The sequence below is a fragment of the Ananas comosus genome, linkage group 4 (genome assembly GCF_001540865.1).
Source record: "Ananas comosus cultivar F153 linkage group 4, ASM154086v1, whole genome shotgun sequence".
Lineage (NCBI taxonomy): Eukaryota > Viridiplantae > Streptophyta > Magnoliopsida > Poales > Bromeliaceae > Ananas > Ananas comosus.
The window spans coordinates 2,980,268-2,988,780 of record NC_033624.1 but is presented as its reverse complement, the minus strand read 5'-3'; the positions used below and the strand labels follow the sequence as shown (position 1 = coordinate 2,988,780).

General features: G+C 32.6%; 2 non-coding genes and 1 pseudogene across 2 annotated transcripts; 2 read left to right on the top strand and 1 right to left on the bottom strand.

Moving 5' to 3' along the window:
- Positions 1,144–1,216, bottom strand: TRNAR-CCU. Its single transcript has one exon. It is a non-coding gene; the product is annotated as a tRNA-Arg (tRNA).
- On the top strand, positions 3,220–3,291 carry TRNAQ-CUG. Its single transcript has one exon. It is a non-coding gene; the product is annotated as a tRNA-Gln (tRNA).
- Positions 5,933–7,038, top strand: LOC109708883 (annotated as a pseudogene).

Genomic DNA, 8,513 nt, shown 5'->3' with positions numbered 1-8,513 from the left:
GTCTTTAAACAAGGGATGTGGGGCCCGCAATTATGTCCAAGAGGAAGGGATGTGGGGCCTACAGTTCTAAATGGGGAGATATGGGGCCCACGGTTATGTCAAAGAGGAGAGCTTTGTATGCTCTCTGTGGAGAGCCGTGGGGGTGTAAATTCATATTATGTTTTGTTAAGTTTGTTCAATTTTTTTTTGTTTTCTTTTATTTTCAAATAGTTCTGGTTTTTTTCACATTCACATTTTAATTTGATAAGTGTTTAGTTTAGCTTAAATTTGGATAAAATATTTAATTGGTTCTGCACTAATACAATTCTTTTTTCTTGCAGTTTTCTTTTTTTTTTTGTATATTTGTGTTATGTTTTATTAAACTTTGTCATGCTCTTTTGTTATTATCGGAAACTCTTTTTTTTTTTGTCTTCAAACAGTTCTAATTTTTTGCTTATCTTTATTCTAATTTTATAAGTATTTAGTTTAGCCTAAATTCAGGTAAAATGTTGAATTGGTAATGCACTAATACAAATTTTTTGTTTCTCTTACCCTTCTTTTTTTTCAAAATTATTTAATCATTTCAGATCATAATTGTTTTTTGACAGACTTTTTTATTATTAGCGAATACTTTATTCTTTTTAATCTTCAAACAGTTTTTTTTTTTTTGCTAATCCTTATTCTAATTTTAGAAGTATTTAGTTGAATTGATTCTGCAATAATGCAATTTCTTATTTTCCTAACTGTTTTCTTTGAATTTATTAAATTATTTCGGATCAAAATTATTTTCTAAAATTAAAAAAATACACAATGCATCGCACAGGTTACTATCCTAGTTCACATTATTAGGAAGAATGCCTTCTACGGTGGGTTATCACCCCAATCCTTTCCAAGATTTTTCCAAAATAATTAAATAACATATTATTATTATTATTATTATTATTTACTTGTGTGCTAACTTTCTACTAAAATTAATACAGCAATTATATGGCTGTTGGCCTAATATTTGAAAAAGTAATTTATAAAGAATAAAAAAACTATGTTTACAAATAATAAACATAAATTTAAAAGCTAACTTTTAAATCTCGAACAAAATTTAAAAATTTAATATTTGAATGAGAATCTAAATTAAAATTTAAAGTTAATATTTGAATGAAAAACTCTCGCGCCAGGTAGGGGTCGAACCTACGACTTTCTGCTTAGGAAACAGACGCTCTATCCACTGAGCTACAGGCGCTCATTTTTAATTATGGATAAAGACTTTTATTAGATAATTTAAATATATATTATTCCTCCCTAACTACCATGCACAATGCCAAATTCTCCCAAATAGAACGAAAAATAAAATCAACTCAAATTTGCCCTCAATATGTTTCCTGATTTTCACTAAGAAATGTGGAGCAAATTTTCTCGTGACGATCCTCATTGAAGAGCACGATAGCCATATTCTATCAGTAGGTGGTATAACACACATCTCACGCTTTTCTTTAGCAATCTGATTTTGATATTAAACTAGTGAAAGAACCCGCGGTTCACAGCGGGTAAAAATTATAAAAGTAATTAATAATAAGATAACATCAAATATTCTCTTGTATTCCTTACTTGACACAATCATGAGAGATCACTCACTATTGGTAGTAGGGATGAAACCGACAACGCTTTCTCTGGCGATACTGATAGTGAAAATGACGACGATTCCTTCGGCAACGGCGGATGCGGATAATAGGCGCGCATTTGTGAGAAAGGGAGGGAGGGAAGCTACGGTGTACGGGAAAAAGTGAGGAAGAGAGTATTGATGACTTAATTGGAGATGAAAAATCTGATGGAGAAAAAGTTTGGTAGTGAAAACGTTTAGATGTATTAATTAAATGTATTAATTGAAAGTTTGATAAAAAAAAAGTGTCAAATACTGGTGAAGATGAAGGACAACTTGCCATTGAAAGTTTGGTAATGATAACGTTTGGATGTATTAATTAACTAAATATATTAATTGAAAGTTTGAAGAAAAAAATAGAAAGAATCAAATGATGGTGATGGTGAATGACAACTTGCCATGCAGCAAAAAATATTAGGAATTCATATAGATTTATTTATGGATTTATAGATTATAGATAATAAATAATAAATAATAGATAATAGATAGATAGATGGTAACATTTAGATGTATCAATTAATTAAATGTATTAATTGAAAGTTTGATGAAAGTAATGGAAAGGATCAAATGATGTTGAGGGTAAAGAATAACTTGCCACGTGGCAAAAAATATTTGAAATTTATATAAGTTAACAGATAGATGGTAACATTTTGATGTATTAAATATTAATTAATTAAATGTATTAATAGAAAGTTTGATCAAGAGAATGGAAAGGATCAAGTAATAATAAGTGTGAAGGACAATTTGCTACAAGCCAAAAAATATTAAAGATTAATATAAATTAATAGATAATTAAATTTCGGTGATTTACATTTGCAGCTAAGTTTATTTCTAAATGAAATAAACGAAGCGGATAGCGTGCTACCTATCTCTCTCTCAAAAAAAAAAAAGGATGATCAGGCCTTTTGTTGAGGTGGTTCCATCGTTGGTGCGAATTTCGATAAGAGCTAGGTGCCCTAAATTTGGAGCATGGCATATGTGCTCTGAATTCAGAGTACTCGTGGATAAGGGGAGGTCAATCCATCTCGTTGTTCGCTAGCCAGCTTGTATTCAATTCAAATATATAAATATACATATATATATATATTTATATATTAAATAAATAATTATATTTTTTATTATTTTATTTTTAGTAAAATAAAAATATAAAGCCGAGTTCAATTATAAAAAAACTCATTTATATATAAAATTTTAATATTTTGATCAAAGTTTAATGAATAAGATTTTATAAATTTAATTTTTATATATATCAAATTTAATTCTTTTAACTTATTGCTTGTTGGCCAGCTCATGTTAAACGAACCGAATACGAGCTAAATTTTTTGACTCGATATTTTAACAAATCAGCGCGTAAACCCAAAACCCAAAACCCAAAACCCTAAACCAGTTGAATATGAGCCGGCCTAGCTTGCTCGTGTTCAGCTTGTTGATACCCTTATTCGTGGATAAGTGGGCAAAATGGGCCTCTTCATTCAATTGTGGTCCAAGTTCCACATATCGAAGCACTACACTTCGATTGTGATGTTAGGTGTAAAAAGCTAATTACATTTTATTTTATAAAATATTTCACAAGCTTTGAACAAATTGGTCCCATGGTCTAGTGGTCAGGACATTGGACTCTGAATCCAGTAACCCGAGTTCAAATCTCGGTGGGACCTTTTCCTATCTTTTTTGAATTTTTAGAAATTAATGTTTTTAACAATTTTTTAAAGTTTATAATATATTATTATGTAGGTTAAGAGTAATTGACCTCTTCTAGAGAGCGGGGGACGTCACCTGGTTAGTTTGGTGGTGAATTTTTATGAAATACGTAATCAAATACATACTAACAATTAAAATCTTAAACTTCATCTGAATTCAAATAATTAATAAAAGTTCATTGCCCCTCCTAGTTCTTCTTCTTCCTCTTCATTCATTGTCCCTATGTTGCCACTGATTGCAGAGGTGAGGGCATTAGTAGCAGCACAAATTTTTTTTTTGAGAGATAGGTAGCATGCTATCCGCTTCGTTTATTTCATTTATAAATATACTTAGCTAAAATATGAATCAACTAGGATTCGAATTTTGGTCTCGAGTACCAACCACCAAATTCTTTATCACTTGCTCTAGGGACGATCGGTCTTTTCTTCATTTACTAATTACTATCATTATTATTTTTTATTAAAAAAAATGCTGTATTATTTAACTATATATATTGTATTGGTTAATTATTACAACTGATTATAAAATAATACAACATATAGTTGAATGGTGTAACATATTTTTAATATTTTACTATTTGACTATAATGTTGTATAATCTGTTAGTATCGCAAAATCAATAAATTACTATACAATTGGCCATACCAAATTAAATTATTAAAATATATGTATTATTACATTAAATATCTAAGAGTATTTTTATATTTATATAGATAAAATAAGTTCTTATGTTTGGTTTCGAGTTCAGTTGATTTGGATTTAATTTAGGTACAAGGATAAAAAATACTCAAAATTCAAACTGTCGAATTTTATCTTTTAAATTTTAATTTTTATAATTTCAACTTTAAATCGTCTTAGGGCCCGTTTGGCCTAGTTTCTGAAAAAATAATTTCTCAAAAAATAATTTTGGTTGAGAGAAATGATTTTGGTTAAAAACTGTAGAGCATTTGACTAAGTTTAGATAAAAATGATTTTTCTGAAGTGATTTTGAAAATCTGTTTGGCAAAATTTTTTGATGTTTGCATAAATTAATATTTTTATTAAATTTTATTTTAAAATAATTTAAAATTTAAATTTAAATTTGAATTAAAATTAAAATTTTTAATTTTCAAAATTGTACAAAATTTAAAATTTGATATTTTAATTTAAAAANAAAAATTTAAAATTTATATTTTTATTTAAAAAGTAATTTAAAATTTTAAAAATTTAAAATTTAAAATAATTATGAAATTTAAAATTTAAAATTTAAAATAATTATGAAATTTAAAATTTAAAATTTAAAATAATTATAAAATTTAAAATTTAAAATTTATATTTTGAATATTTAAAATATAAAATTTGAATATTTAAAATTTAAAAATTAAAAAATTGAAATTTATAATTTGAAGATTAAAAATTATAATTTAATTTTTAAATTTTTAAATTTAAATTTTAAAATCTAAAATGTCAAATTTTTAAATTTATCTTAAATTTGAAATTTGAAATTTGAAAATTTAAAATCTAAAATTTGAGATTTGAAATTTTAAAATTAAAATTTAAAATTTAAAGTTTGAAATCTATTTTTCAAAATTAAAAATTTAAAAATTTAAAAATAAATATGAAAATTAAAATGTAAAATTAAATTTAAATTTAAATATTGAATTTAAAATTAAAATAAAAATTTAAAGTTTGAGTTCAAAATCAGAATCAGATTTTAAGAAGCAATTTATTTTTGCTTCTCAGGAACCTTCGAAATCATATTTTCTTCGAAATCATATTTTAGAAATAAGATTGACAAATCTCTATTGAATGGAAAATTATTTTTTAATCCAAAATTATTTTTTAAAAATTAGACAGAACACACCGTTAATCGGATTCGGATTCCGGGACATCTCAAGATGACGTGGTGAACCAAGTCCGCATTCTCTTCAACCTGTCAACGCCTGCCGCGTGTCCGCCATTATGTCGGTCTACGGGTGAAGGATAACGATGAAACATTTATTCCAGGGCTAAGACAGTAATTCCACTCGTTAGATATTTTTGCCTCACCCCAACCCCGAACAATGTATCTAACGACCAAATACTTCTATGCGCAGGTCCGCATAGAGAGTCTATGCCTTTCGCTTAGATGCCCTCCATATACACCCACGAAGCACAATTCAACGGCCACGCCCGCTTCCTAAAAGTTGCACTATACGGAGTTCCGCATAGAAACTGTCCTTGTATCACGCGCGCGCTAGTGTACAGCTCACTTTTTAAAGAAAAGTAAACCATCCGATATTCGCTTAACACGCCGACGCAAAATGCGAAGATTGTTTTAAATAACTCACTTTCCATTGGTCCAAATATCGCGTGTTGCCACGTTGGTCCAATAGAAACGGTTCTTCGACTTGTTCTTGGGATGTTTCCGTAGACGTTACTAGAGATAGTTATTCTCGTATATTCCACGGGAGTGGGTCCCGTACTCCGCGGCGCAAGTTAATAGTCCTCTACTCCCCCACTCTCCACCGCACGATCCGCACGCGACGCTGTGTTGACGATAAGGAACGGCGGTGATCGTATGCGGAGTGGGGTAACTTTACCGCGGGCCTCTGATCTATAAATCTAGGGTTTGGGTTTCTTCTTTCCTCTCGTGCTCTGATAGAGGTGGGTTGGATCTCCTCCCCCTCTCCCCGATTCTCCCTTCTCTGTCGTACGTCCGATCTAGGGTTTCTATGGCGACGACCGAGGTGGAGTTCCGCTGCTTCGTCGGCGGCCTCGCGTGGGCCACCGATAGCCACACCCTCGAGGAGGCGTTCCGACCCTTTGGTGAGATCCTGGAGTCTAAGGTTCGATCCCTGATCCCTAATCCCTTTTCCCTGTTTCGATTTGATTTTGGTGTGGATTTGAGATCCAGATCTCGTGGATCTGAGATCTGAGATCTGAGACTACGAGATCTGGATCTGAGCTTGTTGATCGCGGATCGGATCGTTGAGATTTGCTAATCGGGGGTGCAGATCATCAACGATCGGGAGACGGGGAGGTCGAGGGGGTTCGGGTTCGTCACCTTCGCCAACGAGCAGTCGATGCGGGACGCGATCGAGGGGATGAATGGGAAGAGCCTCGACGGGAGGAGCATCACCGTGAACGAGGCCCAGTCCCGCGGCGGCGGCGGAGGCGGCGGCGGAGGGGGTTTCCGCAGCGGCGGCGGCGGCGGCGGCGGCGGAGGAGGCTACGGTGGCGCCCGCCCAGCGGCGGCCGGGGAGGCTACAGCCGCGGCGGCGGCGGCGGCGGAGGGGGAGGGTACGGGCGCGATCGCGGTGGCTACGGAGGCGGCTACGAGGGGGGGAACCGCTACGGGAGGAGCGTCGGGGCCTCCGAGGGGGACAGGTGGTAGGATCGCTCATCTCTCCTCTTTACTCGGGTATTAGTATTTAAGCAGTTTGTGTTCTCGCATGTGTTCTCTATTTTTGATCGCAATATGTGTTTGGTGATGGATCTTAAGACGCTAAGTTTTTGTTCTCTCGTATTTCGGTTACGAATTTAAGATTGTGTGGGATTGACAATAGCACATCACATCTCTTTTCTTCGAAATTATATCGTTGATCTATGTTTCCTCCTTTTTTTGTGTTTTCGAAATTGTCTTTTTCGTGAGTATGTTGTGAATGTGTTTGACACTTTTTTTTTCTTTTTTGGTTTTATACTTCGACGATGTTGGAGAAATATACGAAGGGGATCTTTGATTCATAGGATCCTTCGAATTTTGGAATAGAAATCGAATGATTCATTTGTTTTGAGGGATTCGTATCTATTTTTGATCGCAATATGTGTTTGGTGATGGATCTTAAGACGCTAAGTTTTTGTTCTCTCGTATTTCGGTTACGAATTTAAGATTGTGTGGGATTGACAATAGCACATCACATCTCTTCTCTTCGAAATTATATCGTTGATCTATGTTTCCTCTTTTTTTTTGTGTTTTCGAAATTCGCTTTTCCGTGAGTACGTTGTGAATGTGTTTGACACTTTTTTTATTTTTTTATTTTTTTGATTTTATACTTGACGATGTGGGAGAAATATACGAAGGGGATCTTTGATTCAAATGATCCTTCGAATTTTGGAATAGAAATTGGAATGATTCATTTGTTTTGAGGGATTCGTATTTGTAATTTCATATAAGAGGAAGTGGGTATCAATTTTAATTCCGGAATAGATTGAGAAATTCTCTTTTCCCACAAACAATTTTTGAAATTTAAATATTAATATATGTTTAATACTATTTAAATTATAAATTTAAAATTTGAATTTGTATCACGGATTTAAAATTTAATTTTTATTTCTTTAACGTTCAAACATAAAATTTATTACTATTAGTTTGATATTTTGAATAAATTTAATTCTAAATTTTAATTTGAATTTAGATTTAATTAAAGTTAGATTGTAAGTTCACTTTGTTGGATTTTAAAACTTTGGTCCATTTCCATTCCTATTCTCTAATTTTGATTTCTATTTTGAACAAAATGCCCTAACATAACTTTTTTAAATTTATTTTGGGGGGTAAATCACACTTTTGGTCCTCAAATGATGAGACAAATGATGAGACCCGAGATATTTTAGTTTTAAAATTTTAATTTTGTGATTCCTGAGTCGAATTTTTTAAATTATTAAAGTCAAGTTGCGATAAAGTTCCACAAATTCGAATTTAACGCCACAGATCGTCCTCTGTGCTACAGGGAAGCATATATTTGGTTATATCATGCTACGGATTAATTTACAAAACCGAAATATTCAAAATCAAACCCCGCCGAAAGGCCCCAAATCCGGAACCCAAAACGGATATTTGCTTTTATCATCCTAATCAACAATTATAGGAAAAATGCTACGGGAATACAATCAAAGTTAATATTAGAAACCGAAATATTCAAAGGCGAACCCCACCATCAAGGGCATTTTGTTTCACCGTAAATGGGGAGGGGGAAGTAGTTGTCGCTGAAAACAGACCATTTTGGCTGTTGGTTTAAAGTAATATTATTATGGTTGAAAGTTTACATACCTAAAATATCGAAATTGATTCTCCCGTTTCAAGGGCGAAGTCAATTTCGGTAAGCTGAACGAAAGAAGTTGGGGAACTTTAATTACACCGATAATATTAAAGTTATTCTCCCCCTTTTCTCTCCCCTCATGTCTTCACCTTCACCTCTCCTTTTTTTTTTTCTCTACGAACC